Genomic DNA, 19122 nt, shown 5'->3' on the forward strand with positions numbered 1-19122 from the left:
ATCTGTCTCTAGGGTGAAACCCCACCCAGTGGGTGAGAAAGTGCCTCTGCCTGTGTTCAGTGTGATGTGTGCCCTGTGTGCAGTGATTTGGAGCTGATGTTGGCTGTGCAGGGCCCCAGCATTAGTGGTGAAATGGATGTAATCTCTTATATGGCCTTGGTACATAAGTAGATTTGTTCAGCTCACCCAGGGGAGCAGGTCTGGGCCTCTCCTGTATGTTACACCAGGGGTAAAGATGAGCTTTACACGGTGTGAAGCCTTGCACAGTGGGATGGGGAATCTGTGCTGGGTTCACAAGGAGGTGCTGGCTGCTCACCAGCCCCATCCCAGCTGGGCAGCTGTTAGCAGCTGTTGCTGATGGGTCTGTCTCAACTGGCTTTCTCATGTGAGGCTCATCTGCTCTCCCTTACACTGAGGTTGGAGGAAGAGCACCCAGCTCCCTCACATGCTGTCTGAGGTGATGGACTGGCTCTGAATTTTGCTGACAAGGACTGTGGTGGAAGGTTTCTGTAGAGGCCCCAGCTCAGGGCAGGATTTTAGCAGGTGTTGAAGTCTCCCTGAGGCCAGTTTCCGGCAAGCTGAAAGCAGCCTTTCAGTGTTACCAGTGATGACATTGGATGAGAAAACATTTTCTTTTAAATAGTAGGTTCTTCAAAGCAAGATGTGAAAAGCAAGAAGACCTTCCCAAACTAGAAACTGCTTCCTAGAGTAGAGCACCGACAGCTAATGAAAGCCAGATGCCTTGGCCTGTCCCAGGAACAGGAAAGGGAAGAAAAGCCGGCCTCAGCAGCCTGAAAATCTACAGTTACAGGAACTTGCTCCTGGATCCAGGGTCTCCCAAGCAATAGAGGAGTTTGGGAAGTGCATGTGTTTGTGACACTGAAGGACGGTGCATGCAGGCAGCAGAGGGGACCTGTACTGCTGACACAAACTGAAGCAGCTTCCAGCGGCTGGATTGCTTCCAGGATTTGCCTGTAGGGGAGGGAGGATGTTGAAAGCTGCTCCCGGGTACCCAGGGCTCTGTTGCATTAAACAAAGCTCTGGGGAGCCCAAGAGCCTGGCCTGAAGGCTTGCTGTTGCAAAAACTGTGTAGGTGCTCAGGGTCCTTCCTGGATGGAGACAGCAATTAGGAGCTGAGCTGTGACAAGCTGCTTACACACCATCAAAGACAAGCCCAGGTTGGCCATTCATTGTCCCTTACAGCTTTCATGTGGTGGTGCCAGTGTGAAAGGCAGTGCCCGGTTACACTCCCACGGTGTGTTCATCCTACCCTTCTGCGTCATCATTCTGCAGGAAAAGTGGTGGGAGTTGTATGTTTGTGGATGGAAATACATGAGCACGGCAGAAATGAGTCTGACGCACTTTCTGAAGGACCAAGGTCACCATACAAGTGTGTGTATATGCAGGAATACAAGTCTAAAGTAGGCGTGTGTGCATGTATAAATGTGTACACTCATGTCTGTGCGTATATACACACTCAAGCAAAACTGGAATAGGCTGGAAAGTACCTGAAAGAGTTACGAATAGTACAGTGGGCAAGAGAAGCAAGTGCCCCCTTTCCCTGGGCTCCCACAGCCAGCCCAGCTCTGCCAAAGACAATGGCAGGAAGCCAAAGGGAAAGAAAGGGATGGGGGGAGGCAAGTTAGGCTGGGCATCCTCTGATTCACAGTGGGAGTACGGAAACACAGGGGTTTAAGTCTTTTTCATGAGCCTTTCATCTGGACTTAAAGGGCTGGTACAAGCCATGCTCACTAGCCATGCCCCTGAGCTTACACGCAGGCCTCAGACTGTGGATTTGATCTGGTCCTGCTGCTTTTCTGGGTGGAGATGAAACACTGATTTCCTCTCAGGAAAGTTCATCTCTTCCTTGGAATGGTTAAGTAGTGCTGACAACGCATATACCTTCTGGGAGGAACAAGAGAAGAACAAACCCAGCCAGTTCCAGGTTTTGCAAGTGGTGCAGACATCAGAGAATACTCTTTAGTAATGAGAGACTGATAAGCACTTTGTTACAGCTGCTCAGTGCATGTGCTTGACTGATTCTGAGGTTGGTTAATTCTGCCCTGGTGTCCTGGTTCAGACCACAGGAGGATGCCAGATCCAGGCAGCCACAAGTCTCTGTGTGCTCTGGATCTGGCTCATACTAATGCTGAGAGGCAGATCAGCACAGGCAGCACTTGGCATGGGGAGAGCCTCTTCCTGCTCCTCTGCCTGCCCCAGCTGACTCTTCTCACTGCACCATCCTGGGCTCAGCTGTCAGATTTTGATTAACAAGTGATCCACACCAACACCACACAGGTTCTTCAGTTACAGCTGACTCCTAAAAGGCACATAGTCCAGTAGACTCATGTACGTTATTAGTAGTGCAAGTCCAGCAGAACAAGCAGCTCTTCATCATATATGGCTTCCGCCAAGATACCATAGCACAGTTTCCACTTCATGGCAATTAACACAGTCTTTCCTGTTCAACAACAAGAAGCACTACTGTCACAGATAGATAGGTCTGCATAGTTCGAGAGGTTCTTATTCCAATCTGGAAACCCCAGAAAATTGCTATGCCAAAACATTTTTCCTGTCATTTAAGCATGAATAAAAATAAAATACTTCAGGGATATTCCATAAATGGTTAATCTCCCCTTGGTTTTCTTCCCCCTTATCCCTCCTGAATAAATATAACAAGCCTAGTAACATGCAGGTCTAGTATCAAGCACATACTAGTGACTTTGAAATTAAATAAAAGTGGGATTGGTCATTGATGGTATTGACGGATACCGATGGATATCTGACAATGCTTCTCTATATATCTAGATTTTTGCAATTTTTGTCATAAATGAAGTACCAACTTGTATTGTTTTATACAGAGAGGTCAAATGCAACTGAACCTTTCTTGTGTACCCTTGTACAGGTTTGAGGAGTATAAAAGATATGAGTAAGAGGGGGAAGATCTGGCAGAACCTAATCCCAAACTGTTTTCTTTGCCTTGTATCTTACCAGGAGAGTCACTGGGGCAGATGCCTGGATTTAATGTGAATTATTTTAAGCCTTTTTTTGAGGAAGCTGCAGGAGCACAGCTATAGTCAAAGAACTTTTCAATGCCATCATCACCAGCAACAGGTATTTACTGAAAAATCAAGTGAACCCTTTTCTAAATATGTAAGTAAAAGACTTGCAGGCTGGTAAAGCATGAGAAGTGGTGTTGCTCAGCAGGCTGGGCACAGGACTGAGTTTGAGATGACCTAGGTTCAGCACTTGGCTGTGCTGTGGACCTGCACCCTTTGACCTTGAGTTTAGGTCTTTCTCTCTTACCCAGCCTCAGTGTTTGTCTAGCTTTGTTATCTGTGGGAATTACTAAAGATGATGAGGTTAAGCATCAAAACTGTAAGTCAAATGAGCTATTGGGGAGGGAATGGAGGGCTGAAATTACCTGAGTTTCTTCTAGCTTTGCTGCTGTCCTTCCAGGTACTGACTCAGTAAAGTCCTCCATGGTCAAGGACTGGACTTGGACTAGACTGGGCAGGTTGCACAGATACAGTGATCCCTGGTAGCCCTGGCTAAATGGGAAGAGTCTAGCCCTTCCGCTGTAGGTCTGTTGGTGGAGCAGGCCCTATTTATTCATATAGTTGGGTTCAATTGCAAAGTCTTTGCAGCCAGGACTGTTTTCAATCTGGTGGCTCTGCCCAGAATAACAGGAGCAGGATGTCAGTGAGAGCCTCTAGAGCTTCTGTAGCACAAAACCTGATCAGTCCCTAATAGATAATGTTTCCTGTCTCCAGCTTTTAAGGGAGCCTTGTGAGCCAAGCGGATGGAACTCTTCCTCTGTTTTACTGGTTGCGGTCTCCAGTTCAGGCAGGTATAACAGGGAAGAGCCTGTTCTGCTCCCTCAGCTCTGGATGCTCTCCAGATGCCACTGGGGAGACCTGATGGCTCCTGAGAAAGAAAATATGCCCACAAAGGCTCAATGGAGTGATTACCAGCTATCCCACATGTTGGGAAGCCAGTGCTATCTCTGGCTCTGCCCTGATGAAGCTAGGTACCAGCTGGCAAAGGGCCAGGCCTGGGCGAAATGGTTGGGCAGAGTGCGACAAGAGAGCCAGAGGAAGGAAGTGAAGTCAGGCTGTGATCCACACCAGATGCATACTCTAGACCTCATTACCCCCTGACCATGTGCTGCCCTCATCTGCAGCTACAACTGCTGGGGAGATGCCAAACATGGCAAGGATCAGGCCCATTCCCAAAGCTCTCTTTAGCCCTTTCCGCAGGACCCTGTGCTGGCTAAATGGGTAACACAGAAATCTCCCTCCATGTCAGATATAGTGTAGTGTTGAAGCATGGTGATTTGTAGAGACTGGTATGATCTCTCCTGGGCTTGGTGGACAGCCAAGGCTGAAAATGTTGGGTGGGTAGCAATCACAGAAAAATATTTGCATTGTTTATGAGCATATGAAGAGTCATGGGGTTTAAAGGATATACCCACCCAGTAGAACCAGTAAGTAGTTGCTTAAGACAGTCTACTGCTGGGACAACCAAATCATGGCTTCAGGGAAAAGAGGAGAGAAGATCGTGTTCCCTGCTGGCAGCAGCCTTCCCTCTGTCCTGAAATCCTACAGGACCAGGAAGACTTGGGCTCCGATCCTAGGATCATGGTTGAGGAAAGATGAGGTGAGCTCAGAGAGGTGGCTCCACAGGAGCTTCTGACACCAGGAGATGAGGTGAAAGAGCTGGAACTTGGCTTTGATATGACTCTTAGTAGCACTGATTTGTTCAAAGAAGTAGCAGTTGGAAGAGAAGGGAGCAGAGCAGACACAGCTGTGGGGTAGGAGGCCAAAGAAGAAAGAGGCAAGACAAGGGAAGACCACTGCTAGGACACTAATTCAGCCAAGACAGCTGCACATCTCCTGGTGTGTTGTTTTGGTTTTTTAAATCGATTTTTATACTAACAGACAAGCTCATTTTTATTTTTTTTTTAATGTTTCTCTAGTTCTGAGTCATTTCCTGGGGGGCTGGAAGAAAGCAGCATTTTTCTCAAACCTTTAAAACAAAGTTTTAGGGTTTGGGTTGAGCGTCCTTTGTTTCTTTCCTTTCAGTGAAACAGCTACATTTGAAAACTGTAGCTTGAAAACCAAACCCAAAGGTTGACAACCCCAGAACTTCTGCCAGAGTTGCTCTTTGCTCACAGAAATGGGTGTCCATAATGAGTAGGCCAAAGCAGCATACAGGGTGAAAGATGAGACCTGCCGAAGCAGCCCGGCACCAGATGGCTGTGTCATCATATTCACCCGCAGAGGTTGATGCTTTTCCCAGCTCCTACACACGTCACTGGTGTTGGTGTCTGTCTGCTCAGCAGCATGCTGACCTTTCTTTTGGTTTACACATCAAAACGGACTGCTTTGGCTGTGGTTTCTAGCTCAGTAAACCACAGGCATTTGTACTGTAGTGGACATAGCTGGCTATAGCCTCCAAAGCACCATGTATTAGTAGATGCTGTGGTCTGGAGAAGCCTGGTGTGAAACAATGGTGAGTCTGGATCTTTTTTTTTGCCAGAAAGCTGGAAGTACAAAGTGTTAGTTAGGTCTTTGACTAATAAAAGTGGACATCTGCAATCAAGCTAATGTGCTAGAGGCTGGAGCCTAATTGAAACCAAAGAAACAAAGGGGCTGCCAGCCTCAGAGCAGCACACATTGACAATTAAGAGATGCTTTGGCTTTTTGAAAATAAACTGCAAATAATCACCTTTAAGGAGAAGTCATATCACCCATGAGGCTCCCAAGCACCAGTTCTGTCCTGTCTTGCCTGTGGATTTGGGACAGAAGAACTACCAGCAATGGTGAAACGAATGGCAAAAACCTTCACTCCCACATCAGTGGGTCCTGGACTCATGTTGTGGCCCTTTTTGTTACAAATGTCCTGTAGTACTTGGTGTCCAGAATGTTTTACACCTAGTTTCTTGACAGAGAAGGAAGAAAATATACATTTTCAGAGTTATTGCTTGTATGTCACACAGTTGGCATGAGAAGGACCATTGCTCTTGCTTAGGCGTTGGTGTAATTAAGCAGGAAGTCAGAGGTAGTGCAGTTACCTCAGATCCAGAGAGGCTTATCTCACTGCAATATTTAGCCAGTTATCCTCCCTAAATAGTATGCGATGAAGCCGGTAGCGGGAGAAAACTTTTAAAGGTATGCTCAGTGATACAGTGAATATGGCAGAAAAATACAAAAGGTATGCTGTGACCATGCACAAAGCAAACTTGATCCTGCCTCTACCCCCAGTTTGTCATGACTGTCTTTCATGGCACTGATGCTTGCTAGGATCCTTAGCACTTCATGATGTGTAGTAACACCTGGAATTAAATGCTAGCCTGAAGCACTAACCCTTGAAAGCCAACAAGCACATGGTCAACATCAGGCGCCTGTAAAATACAGCCTGGCTGTTGGAAACAGCTTAATTTCTTATTCACAACAGATTGTATTAACCCATTCTCAACTAAATTGGCAAGAGGCAGTGATGTGATGTTTTAAAACAAAAGGAAGCAAGCGGATACTGGTGACTAATTTCCTCCAAACAGCATCATGTGGGTCATCTTCCTCACATCTTGTTTGTTCTGCTGATTAGTCTTTAGGTAGATATTCATATATCAACTATTATTTTTCCTCTGTGAATTGTGGTTTTCTGCCCTGCTGCAAATTCAGTTTCCAGTGTTACTGGGAAGCCAACTGCTTTCTAACTACGCAAAAGATGAACTGTGTTTCCTGCAACTTCAACGTCTCTAATGCTAGTGGTTGAGTAATAGCCGGACACAACAGTGTCTTCTGTAAGGAAATATGCCAACAGTTGTTGCTTAGAATTGAATAAAAGTTACTCCTTTTTTTATAGTAAAAAAAAAAGTGTTTTGAATGATTTGAAGCTGCAATAACAGTCCTTTCCAGTCAAAGCTTACTCTTCACAACAACAGGATGCACTGCTCTATTTAAGCAAGTAATAATATTGGTTTTAGTCACTACACACACTTTGCTTCCTGTTGGGGGTATTGCACAGAAAACTAGTTCATTGAGTACCAGATAACTAATTCATTGCTTATTTACAGATTTTATATACAGAGATGTTTTCCAATACCATCTGTGTGTAAAGAAAATGTATCTTTGCAACAAGCTAGCATGATCTGTTTATTGGCTGTATGAGCTACAACGAAATTAAGGAGAGCAGCCTCTACAAGTCTGTGTTACTTTGTTAGGATTAACAAGGCTGTGTGTATTTAGGGTCTCTATGCTTCTGACTTACAGTCAGAAAAACTGACTATCACAAAATGTTCATTCTGGTTGCACAAGACCTTTCACCCAAAAACTCCCAGTTGCTTAAAAGGCAATTACTGGGAGCAATGGCAAGATCTAGCCTAAGGGCTTCTGCATTTGCCCCCTGCTAATGATCTGCTGGAATTCTGTCATCTCACAAAACATGAGCACAGCAGCAGTAATTCTAATGTCTGTCGTTGCTTCCTTACTTATATTAACAGTTTATTTCATGGCTGACTTCCCGTCTTGCTAAGTTAGTTTCTCCATGTCAGGCTGTACTAATGAACAGAGAACAGATTCTGACCTCTCTCTTTTCCAGGGGAAAAAAACACAAGCTCAGCTGAAGTCAATGGAGCTGCTCTGCTTTGACCCGGGTGTAAGGAGGATAAGCAGGATCCTCATCTGCCTTCAGGTAAATGCCCTGGGGTTTTTCTTTCAGCCAAGCAAATGCTGCTGCTGACATTCTCCTAGAAGCAATTAACATTTCAATCATCTTCGTATTTCAGCAATGCAGTTCCTGTCATAGCGCTGAAGCAATAAGACATGACAGGCAATGCCCCATGCCTCCAAACTGAGAGGCTGTAATGACATCCCGAGGACTTCCCTTAAGGTGGAGGATAGGCTGGACCACCTTTAGAGAGACACTGGGGAAGGAGACGCTTATCAAAGCTGGTGACAACTTTTAGCATGCATAGGTAAACCAAGGCTGTGCTGTGGTTTCTAGATTTTTAGAGAAATGTATATTTTTTTATCTATCTGTATGTCAGTGGAGGGTGTTTAATCAGAAAACTATCATCATTTGCAGATCCAGGGTTTTATTCATCATCTGAAGTCAGACTGAACATCTGTCAGCCCAGACAATTGTTTTAACATCTTCCTGCTGAGCTAGCCACTGCTGGGAAGAGGAAGGTGGTGTTAAGACACCATCTAACCCTAAGGGACACATTTCCTTGTCAGTGTAAATAGGGAGCCTCCTTTCAGTCCAGCAGAGTTAGAAATAAAACTGTGATCAGAATGGACCGTGCTTTTCCCCAGTGCCAAAATGGGAACTGGGTCACACTAAATAGTGCACATAAAGGGGAAAAGAGGCTCAAGGGGAACGTTGTCACTGAACTTCACCTTTATCCTCTTGTCACATGAATTACGGTCCCTGAACACTTCAGCTCAAACCATGTTTAGCTCCTTTATCTCTTACACCCCTTCACCATCCTGTTTGTTCCTTTGGCCAGGTCTTTCACTGCAGTTAATTGACCTGGTTTCACTGATTTCTGTGAAGATCGGCCAAGCCTCTCAAGCTGGAGAAGTGGGTCACCATGCACCATGTACACCAGGGCTTTGGGGGGAGGTTGCCTTGAGTCCCTCTTAACTGAGGAGCCTTTTTGCTGACACGTGAAGCTGCATTTTCTCCTCTATTTCACCAGACTATGATGCTTCCGTAGAAGGAATGCCTGGGAAGTGGTGTGAGGAAAAGGAGGGTCTGGTGACTCAACATCTGTGCAAACCCTACATATGTTGGTTCAGATAAATTTAACTCCAGACTTCTTCAGTTTGAGAAGCTTCAAACAGAAAACAAAACCAGCAGATTGTAGCTCCCCAATGAAGGGGTTATTGCCAAACGGATGCGCTGCATCAAGCACTTACAAGAAACAAACTTATCCAAGAGGGAAGAATAATCCTTCTGTTAAAATTACTGCAAACAAAACTGTGAATGTTGCCATCGCTGTTGAAATTTGACAGAATGGAATTTCCACCCCTCAAAAAACTGCATTCTGTCCAAAGTGGGAAGCAGAAAGCTTTTTATTTAATTAAAAAAAAAAAAAAAATAAAAGAAGCTACAGGATCTACCCTTCAAACCCACTTTCTTTTTAGACCAGGCTAAAATTATACTTAGAGTTGTATTAATTAAGCTAAATGATCAGCTCTGAAGAGACCCAGTCCAGAAAAACAGGAAAGTAACTTAGTGGACAATTTTATTCATTGCAATGGAAGTACTGGACTGTTTCAAGCTAAGCACCAGATTAAGTACTTAAGCAGTTCAGAGCCAAAATTCATCCAATTTCTGTAAGATAAAAACCAATCCCATTTCAGTGCAACTAGTGTGTTTTATCAGCTTCCTTTTGAAATATAGACCATAATACCAATTTGTGAAACAGACACCTCCCAGGCTGAATCACAGAGGTGCTTGGAAATGGTAGTGATATTTGCTACAAAACAAAGGATCCCAATGAAAATTATGTGTTTCACACAGGAAGTTTTCCAGTGTCTTCCTGAACTTGTCAGACCTTCCTCTTTTGCTTTTCAACTCTGCAATGCAAGGTGGTAATGGCTATGGTTAGACTGAAAAAGGATGGCTAAGTGGAGCAGCAGACACTTAGAGCTACCTACCACTCTTGGTTCACCTATTCACCAGTGCTTTCACTACAGGATGTACCTTTGGTGACAGTAAGAAGCTAGCAAGCCCCTGGTCTAGAATGCAGCTCTGGCATTTAACATGATCACTGAAAGCCTTGCTGGTGCAAATCAGGCTGACTCAGAGGTGTCTTCTCTTGATAATCAGTGCACACAGATCAGTCAGCCTGGTCACTGCTCTGAAGGGCTGCGAGGCGTCATGTCCTATGGTATTTGTAGAATCCAGTCTTTATTACTTGCTAACAGACTTAAGCACTAAACTTGTTTTACTACTGAATGACGTGAAAGCAGTGAGATATTCATATTCTCTGGTTGTGGGAGAGTAAGGAATGTGTCCTTAGCTGTAGGATGGTGCTCAGCAAATCGTGATGGTCACAGAATTGTTCCAATTACACCATCAGTATATCTATGATTAATACGCGAAAGCCAAGGCAGGCAAACATATGCTTTGGGTTTTATCTTCTGCACAAACCTCTAATCTTTCCTCAGGATATTACCACGTAGTTTATCAGGACCTTGGCACTAATTTTTAAAACCTCAAGGTTTCAGCCAAAAAGATCTGGCCATTTACTGTTTTTCTTTCTTATAAAGGCAGTTGTTGTGGTTACCTCATTAACTATTTAGCATCCTGCAATCAGCTTAGCTTGGCAAAACCTCAGCATTGTAAACCCTGAAGGGAAAATATCATTGCTCTCCCTAACTGATACATTTTGGTTAGTAGAGATTTAAAAACAACAGTAACAAACCCTTAATAAGATATGGTTGGCTAGAAGATACAAAATAACTATTAAGCTGATTTACATCTGTTTCCTTTTGCATTTATTTTGCCTTATCTAATTGCATACTTAACATTAATCTACTATCACAGTAACTTGGATTATTCTGTTTCTGTGTTTAGCCTCCATGTCACTGTCACTGAATTTCATTACTGCTACTTCACTAGCAAATAATGAGTGTCTTTTCAGTTATATACCAGACTCCTTCAGTCAAAGTGATTAGCAGAATGTCTCTTTAAAAACCTCTGTCAGACAGAGGTATGAAGAATGACTGTGCTAGCTCTAGTCAGTTCTGTATTGCCAGGGAGTTCAGATGTGTAGAGTCTGGTAATTATATATAAAGTAGGATGATATTCTGAAAAATTGGGGGGCAAATCTGTGGAAAGCTTTGTATGCTTCAGAAAAAATCCCATCTTTTGAGCAAGCACATTTCCCTTAAAGTGCTTCATATATAACAGTGAATGTTGCACAGCAGGTTCAGCAAAAAAGGGAGAAAATTAATATACTTTTTAGTAGGATTGTAAATAATTTTGGGTGGTTTTTTTTTTTTTTTCCCTTTTCTGGCAAAGTTGAGTCAAAAATATGGTAAATGTTCTTTCCCTTTAAAGAAATGTGAGAGGCTCTTCTACTCATCATTTTTCAATGTTGAGGTGCAAAGGGCTCACTCATGGGGTATGGGCTGGGGTAGGATTGGCATTTTGCCACACAGCAGAGCACTTGCCCACCCACAGCAGTATAAGGGGCTCTCAAGGAGACCCTCTTAGCCATCCTGGCTGGCCAACATCTGTGGCAGGATGTGTCATCTAAAGACAAAATGGGGCCTGAAAATAAGAATATTAAGTGCTTCCTGAAAAGGGAGGGCTGACCTGAGCATGGCCCCTGTACTCAGTGTTGTGTTTGTTTGCAACTCTGCAGGTGCCAAGTGTGTTGATCATATTAGAAGAGGATAAACGCAACCTGATAAGGACAACTGCGATGTTCTGCATGTTGGTGAGAATAATCAATTGCAAAGGAATGGAGTGCAGAGCCAGCAGAGCGAGCAGCAGTTGGCTGAAAAGGTATTGGGGCTGGAGTGGACTGCATGCTCAAGGCCAGCAGTGTCATGCAGCTCTTCATAACAAAAAAAAAAAAAGAGTAAAAAAAGGCAAACATCATACTGGGATAGATCAGTGAAAGTGTGGTCTGTAAGATGCGAGATCATCCTACTATTCCACTCAGCATGAGTAAGACCACAGCTGGGGTGCTATATCGATCCTGGGCTATGCACTTGAGGACAGTTGTGGTCAGCTTAAGAGGTGAAGAACAGGGATGACTCAGAAAGAGAAGTGACAATGAAAAGTTGAAGGAACATCTGAAGAAATGACTGACAGAGGCAGTGACAAATCTGTAAATAGCTGCTATGAAGATGAAAAGAGACTAATCTTAATGACAATTGCAGGAAAGGTAGTGGTGGGCCTAAATAGTAGAAACATATAGCTTGGAAATTAGAAGAATTGCCAATAGGAATAATGGAGGCACAATGGAATGAGCTGTCTGAGGTTGCCCCACTAGATGTATTTAAGAACAGGTTAAAACATGTTAGTTAGACATTGCATGGGTTTGCCTCCAAGCAAGACTGGGAGACCTCCTAAAAGGTCACTTGTTCCTATTTTTTTAAGCTTCAGTTCTTGGCTGTAATTGTACTGTTTTTTTAAAATATTAGGGAGCAAAAGACTTTTAAGTTCCCCTAGATGATGAACATCAGGGTTTGATCTTTCAGAAACCACAATGACTAAAAGCCATGTGTGGGAATTCCATTTGCCAGCAAAATAACTGAGAGCAGGGCACTCTCTCTGTGAAGCGCCACCTCTTCTCCTCTCAGAATGTGTCGAGCTAAAAAGTGCAATATTTGGTTTCAAGTAATGGCAACAGTTGCAGCGAGTTGGTGAGGAACATAAGCCAGAATGTGTCATTTCTGCTGCCTCCACTTGCTCTTCTCATAGAGAGGAGCATCTCTGCTCATCTTCTCTTCCCATGAATAGCTGCTTTTCCCATTGGTCCCACATGCCCAATCCATTCAGCCAGTGCTGCATACAGAGTACACTTGCACTTTCAGCAGCAGTTTTGGTAGCTTCATCTCTTCCCTCCAGATTCATTTTTGCCAGCATCTACTGACAAGTAAAGTAACCCCCAGTAGCACCATGAGAGAAGAAGAGGGAGTATGTTCCACAGTTCAGTTCCCTGCTTCCTTATGCACTGATAAAAGCATGTTGCCAGAACACAGGTTTTATCCTGGCTTTCTAGGGAGAACAGGGAGATAACAGCTTAAAGAGCAGGAAGGGAGGAGCAGGTAATGCTTGAGAATTGGGTGATCTGGTTTCCAGCCTCAAAGGCACACTCCAGGTGAAAACATGGGACCTGCTTTTTAGATTTACAACTCTTTCAGTCAGTCCAGGGATGGTCTCAGACCAATGGCATTTTTTGTTTGTATGATTTGAAAAAAACAAGTTTGAATAATGTTGAGAGAAAAAAATCGATCCACCTCCAATAAGGAATAAAAAAACCCCCACCCTTTACACTTCTGTACTTGAACTTTTAACAAATTAAACAGGGAAAGAAATTCAAGCTGACTGTTAGAAGTTTATTCCAGCTGAAGAATATGTTTCAGAGTTTGGATGTGAAAACTGTCTTCATTTGACAGACAGCTGGAAGGGTACACATACTTCAATAAAGCACTGCTGATTTCTGACAGGCAGTCGCATGCATAAGCCTAAATATACCTTTCTATTTTAATTACATGACCAGTACTCATGAATGGGAGCTTGAGCTTTATCTCCACTGACCCTGAAAATCACCTGGAGGTTTATGATGAAATGAAGCACATGTTTTCTGTGGTTTTTTGTTTTTGTTTTTGTTTTTCCTGGAAAATAAGGAAACACAAAGAACTTGTTTTTATTTTTTCAGGAAACAGTGTGATACACCATCACAGCTTCACTATTGCAAGAAAATTTGGAGGTTCTCCACTTTGGTTTCTGTGACATACATGAGATTTGGCAGTTGTACACAGATACTTAGATCAAGATTCCATACATGACAGCCTCTGCCCTGAACATCTGCATGAGTATACACCACACGAGCAGTAATTCTGGCTCCTGCTGATAAATCAGATCATCTTAATAGATGAATTATTGCAATGAATGAAAATTCTGTCTACACCTCTGTCACATTAATGACTGTAGTGGTGCCCAAACACACAAAAAAGCTTTTAATTGATAGCTTGATTATGGGTCTAGCCACAGTGATACAGAGCTCTGGCTCTGTGCAGATTTTGTCTGGGAGCAATGCCTCAGTGCTTACTCCAGTTTCAGACCTGAACAAAGGCACTTGTTATAGACTGATAGAGGTCCTAAAAAGTCTTTACAGTGTGTATGCTACATGCACACTAAATGCATGGATAGTAGTGGAGTGTGGATCAGCTTTCTCTGAAGGTCATCACGACTGCTGGGAGCCCACAGGAAGCCAGGGATCCTAGTGAACATCCTGGATGTATCAGCAGAACAAAAATTCTCACAAAGGGATAGGATGGAAAATGGTGGACAAGGGACAAGGACATGCATGCAAAGAGAAATACAGCTACGCAAATGTGCTCAGCAGGGACCGATTTTCCTTTCACCCCCAATATTAGGTGACTGCATGGTAGGTAGAAAAAGTTATTTTGATGTGGTCTGCTACAGTTAGTATTCCTTTCTTTCCCACCCACCCCCGGGCTTTCTATTGTTTTTGTTTGTTTTTTTTTTTTTCCCTGTTTTTCTCTCTCCCTTATGTACTATCTTCACATCCATGTCTTACCTATTTTTCACAATTCTTTTCCCTAAGGCTTTCACTATCTTCATCCCAGTTCTTCCCAATACAGCTATGCAGATTTACAAACCCTTTCATTTCCCATGACACTGTTTACATTCACAGGGCAAAAATGAGCCTTTTCTTGCCAGGTTACACAGCCATCCTCCCTGCCACCCCTGAATGGCTCCAGACTGCTGTTCCCTTGAGGACTAAACTAGATTAGGATTTATTAAGCCCTTAGCCCCCAGTTTGAATGATATATGGCCTCAGGCAGTAAGCACTAAGGTGAACGCACACTGCTTCTTTGTAAAGGCACAGTAAACCATGTTACAGAGTGCACTGCCCCAGGCATTTCTAAACTATCTTGTCCTGTGTCAGCAAGATGCCTTAAAAACTCTCTATAGAGCTTTCATTGCTTCATTCTCCCTAGGCTCCCACCCTGTGCATTTCAATACAGTAAGGAAAGGATTCCATCCTTAATTGAAATTCCTTTCATCAGCCCTGATATAGCCTGAACAAAGATACTGACATGAAAAAGCAGTCAAGAACATATCTTTAAAATGTCAATTTGCCAGTGACAGGCATAAAATGCAGTCACTGCAAATCAAGACTCTAAACCCTCATTGTTTATCACAAAGCTGCCACTTCCCCATCTCCCTCCCCACCCTCACATAAGTTTTGATGTTTGTACATCTTTGTTTTCCTTTCCACATTCTTCTCATACTGTATTCACAGCAAATCTGAAGCTAGCTGTGTCTTGATTAAACTCCAGCAAACCTTAGAGAAAGCCCTTTTAAACCCTGAATAGTACCATTTATCTTAGGTTCATACTTCTGAAGAAATTGATCATTCAAGCTCTGTGGGTTTCTCTGCTTTTTTTTTTTTTTTTTTAATTCATTCTGGTAAAGTAATTGATGCACTTTTGTCCATACAGACCTTTTAAGCTTATTGCTACATGGGTTTACATGGGAGGAAATTGCTACGATCTTGCTCAGCTGCAGCAAGAGAAATAAGAAATGAAAAGTTTTTTCCACTGGTACAATGTAGGGAAGGATACACCCAACAGAAAAAATCATAAGCATGGGCCATCTACTGGAAGTTATATTTAGTTTGCTTATCCTGGGTGACTAATGTAGGTGTTACACCTTAAAGTCTTGACCGTACAGAGACCGAGGTCTGGGGCTCTGGCTGCTTGTGTGATCGGAAACACACAACACCTTGAGCTTCAGGGCCAAGCTAAGCATGAAAACTAGCTTAAGCAATTTGCAAAGGAGGCTGCTGTGTTGGACTGCCAAGGATGGATGAAGAGCCGTGGCCCCAGTGCCTGCTTTGTTCATGGCAGCATCTTGAAAGGGATGCAGAGTTCACTCTTGCCAACAGGGAGGCTAGTCTCTGCAGGGTGGAGGACCTGTCATATCCAAGAAGTAGCAGTTCCTGCCCTGACTCTCCCTTCCTCCTGGCAACAGAAGGACCAGCAAGGCCAGCCACAGGGGACTCAGCGTCTGGCTCCCCTTCCTTGCTCTATCCCTTCCATCTACTGTTTCCTCTGCAGCAGTGGTTTAGCATTAGCTTGGCATCAATTTGCTGGGGGCAGCAATATTAAATTTTACACACCCATCTGAGAAACCTGAGACTGGCTTTGTGTTTCTGGAGAGCTGTTCACTTTAAAAGATCTTAAGTTATCAACACCTTTTTGTTACTCCTTATTAGTCATAGAAAGAGATCAAATTAAGATCTAATTATACAACTAAAGACAAGCAAATAGAAGAATACATGGAAACCACAAGATGCTGCTGGCCAAAGAGCACAAGGCAGGTATAATTTTCAATACCTGATTCTCTACCAGCTTTGGCTGGTTCAGCTTTTGCAGGTTCTCTCTTGAGGACTCTCTGAACCATCCCCATCATATGATCCCTCTCTTTTTATTAACTCCACTGGCCAATGCTGTGCCAGTAGCACATCCCATACAACACCTTTAACTTCATTGACAACATTTTCAGAGTTTCTCACACAACCTTTCATCTTCTTTTCACTAGCACTAGAGTGGTATCTGTCTCCAGTGAGTTCTTGATGCCACCATCTGTTGCTTGTGCATTGTCTTTTTCAGACACACCACTTCCTGCTACATCTGCTTCTCTTACATTTGGGAAGGTCCCCTTCCATCCCCAGAGCAATTTTTTTCCCTTTCGAATCCTTCCTTCAAGCACACCTTCACCCAGAAACTGCAAATAATGTGACAGCAACTTGGGTGATGACAGTACTGCCAAGTATGCTGATTAATAGTGCTTCATTATTTCCCCACCACCTCATTTTGGTAGACTCCAGTGTGATGTCTCACCTTGTGCTTCAGCTGGGGGTGTGGGAGGGGGGGGTGGGGGATGGGGGGATACTGTATTTCAGTGTTGCTACTGATTTAACATGTTCTAGAAGAACATGTGAGTGGTGTCACTCAGGGATCGGTGTTGGGACCGGTCTTGTTCAACGTCTTTGCTGCTGACATGGACAGTGGGATTGAGTGCGCCCTCAGCAAGTTTGCTGACGACACCAAGCTGTGTGGTTCAGTTGATATGCTGGAGGGAAGGAATGCCATCCAGAGGGACCTCGACACACTTGTGAGGTGGGCTGATGCCAACCTCATGAAGTTTAACCATGCCAAGTGCAAGGTCCTACACCTGGGTTGGAGCAATCCCAGGCACAGCTACAGGTTGGGCAGAGAAGAGATTCAGAGCAGCCCTGTGGAGAAGGACTTGGGGGTGTTGGTGGATGAGAAAATGAACATGAGCCAGCAGTGTGCGCTTGCAGCCCAGAAAGCCAACTGCATCCTGGGCTGCATCAAAATGAGCATGACCAGCAGGTCGAAGGAGGTGATCCTGACCCTCTACTCTGCTCTTGTGAGACCTCACTTGGAGCATTGTGTGCGGTTCTGGTGTCCTCAACATAAAAAGAACATGGAACTGTTGGAACAAGTCCAGAGGAGGGCCAAGAGGATGATCAGGGGACTGGAGCACCTCCCGTATGAAGACAGGCTGAGAAAGTTGGGGCTGTTCAGCCTGGAGAAGAGAAGGCTGTGTGGAGACCTCATAGCAGCCTTCCAGTATCTGAAGGGGGCTATAGGGATGCTGGGGATGGACTATTCATTAGGGACTGCAGTGACAGGACAAGGGGTAACGGGTTAAAACTCAAACAGGGTTAGACTGGATATAAGGAAGAAGTTCTTTACTGTGAGGGTGATGAGGCACTGGAATGGGTTGCCCAGGGAGGTTGTGAATGCTCCATCCCTGGCAGTGTTCAAGGCCAGGCTGGACAGAGCCTTGGGTGGCATGGTTTAGTGTGAGGTGTCCCTGCCCATGGCAGGGGGGTTGGAACTAGATGATCTTAAGGTCCTTTCCAACCCTAACTCTTCTATGATCCTATGATTCTAAGAGGTCTGGGACACACAGGTACTAAATTACATGAGCTGTAAGATATAGTATGTGCACTATTTGTCCAGGAAATACGCAAAAATGCACGGGAACTTTCCAGTCTGAATGTGGAATCTGTAACCAGTCCTGCAATCAGACAGCTGCACGTGTGCAGGTACTAGATGTGGACTGTTTATCCAGCTGTAACAGTCACACAGTTGGCAAGCAGCAACAGGAAGTCAGGCATGGTCAATGTTTAAGATACATAATCTTCACAGTGCTGCTCCAGGTGTCTTCTTTGGCTTCAATCTCACTGTCTCCTCTCCTATTCTTTTGTCTATCTAGTGTTCAGGAAAAGGAAGTAGAGTGTGAAGTGCTCTGCCTGTGCAACAGGGATGGTGACTAGAGAACACGGTCGAAATAATCAAGCCATAACCAACCACTGTGTGCTCTACTTGTTGTTATTTACCTTTTTGGTAGCTATTTGAAAATTTTCCCTGCTCATCTGAGACATCTTCCTAGGTTCACCAACAGTTAATTAAAGACTGATGGTAAAAGGCTCATAGACTACATGTATTCCTGTGGGTTACTTCACATCTCTTAGTAGGATTACGATTTGTTTATTATCAAATGCTTATCTATTCCATCCTTGCATGCCATATATTAATATCTAGTGAAGAAGGAGGGTACTTCATGAGTCTTAGTGTTGTGTTAGTTACAACGCACGGCAGTAGGGACATCTTTATTTACAGATCATTAAAAAGATGAGTTGTATGGTAACAGAATAAGCAGAAATACCTGTTTTTCCTGAGTATTTTCACAGCATTTGGTCAAGTGAAAACTATGCAGATGCCTGCTGGCTGCAAAATGAAAAGGAGAAGAAAGAGCAAAGAGAAGTATGGAGTTGGAGCAAAAGAGGAGACTTGAGATGAGGGACTGCTGGACTGAAGCAGTAGTTACAAGGGGAACACACAGAAGAAAGATCCAAACCAGCAATTCTTCAAGTAGTAATTTCAGACGTTGAGTACGATAAATATTGGCATACTCTCCATCCATTGTCTTTCTGTGCTCACCATAGCTGAGTACCTGGACATAATGATATCAGAAGATCTGCACATCCTGGAAACATCCTCATCCCAGGGCAAGTAGAAGATCTTTGGCAAAACAGGTGGATGAAGAAAGGAGGGAGCAAGCTTTGAGGAACAGAAGCTATCTATAGTGGCAGAAGTACCCAGCATGGTTTTCTTACTTCTCTGTCCTTCTCATTCAGCATGATTTCTGTTTCAACCCCTCCTTCTTTACTTCTTTCTTCATTTTGTTCTCCAAAACTTTGTCAAATATTAACTTTCTGGAGGAGGCACCCACTATGCAGGAACTCTTTTACTGTACACAAAAAGGACTGAGATTAATGTAAACTACAGAAGGCGT

General features: G+C 43.9%; 1 long non-coding RNA gene across 1 annotated transcript; it reads left to right on the plus strand.

Annotated features, from left to right (window-relative positions):
* The first annotated feature begins 7580 nt into the window (after window positions 1–7580).
* LOC133265680 (uncharacterized) lies at window positions 7581–12160 on the plus strand. Its single transcript, XR_009742069.1, has 3 exons — window positions 7581–7698; window positions 7793–7981; window positions 11387–12160. It is a non-coding gene; the product is annotated as an uncharacterized LOC133265680 (long non-coding RNA).
* Window positions 12161–19122: the final 6962 nt, after the last annotated feature.

The sequence above is a fragment of the Pezoporus flaviventris genome, unplaced genomic scaffold (assembly GCF_033815535.1).
Source record: "Pezoporus flaviventris isolate CSIRO_AGI_PZ_B2104156 unplaced genomic scaffold, CSIRO_AGI_Pfla_v1 ptg000006l, whole genome shotgun sequence".
In the NCBI taxonomy this organism is placed as follows: Eukaryota; Metazoa; Chordata; class Aves; order Psittaciformes; family Psittacidae; genus Pezoporus; species Pezoporus flaviventris.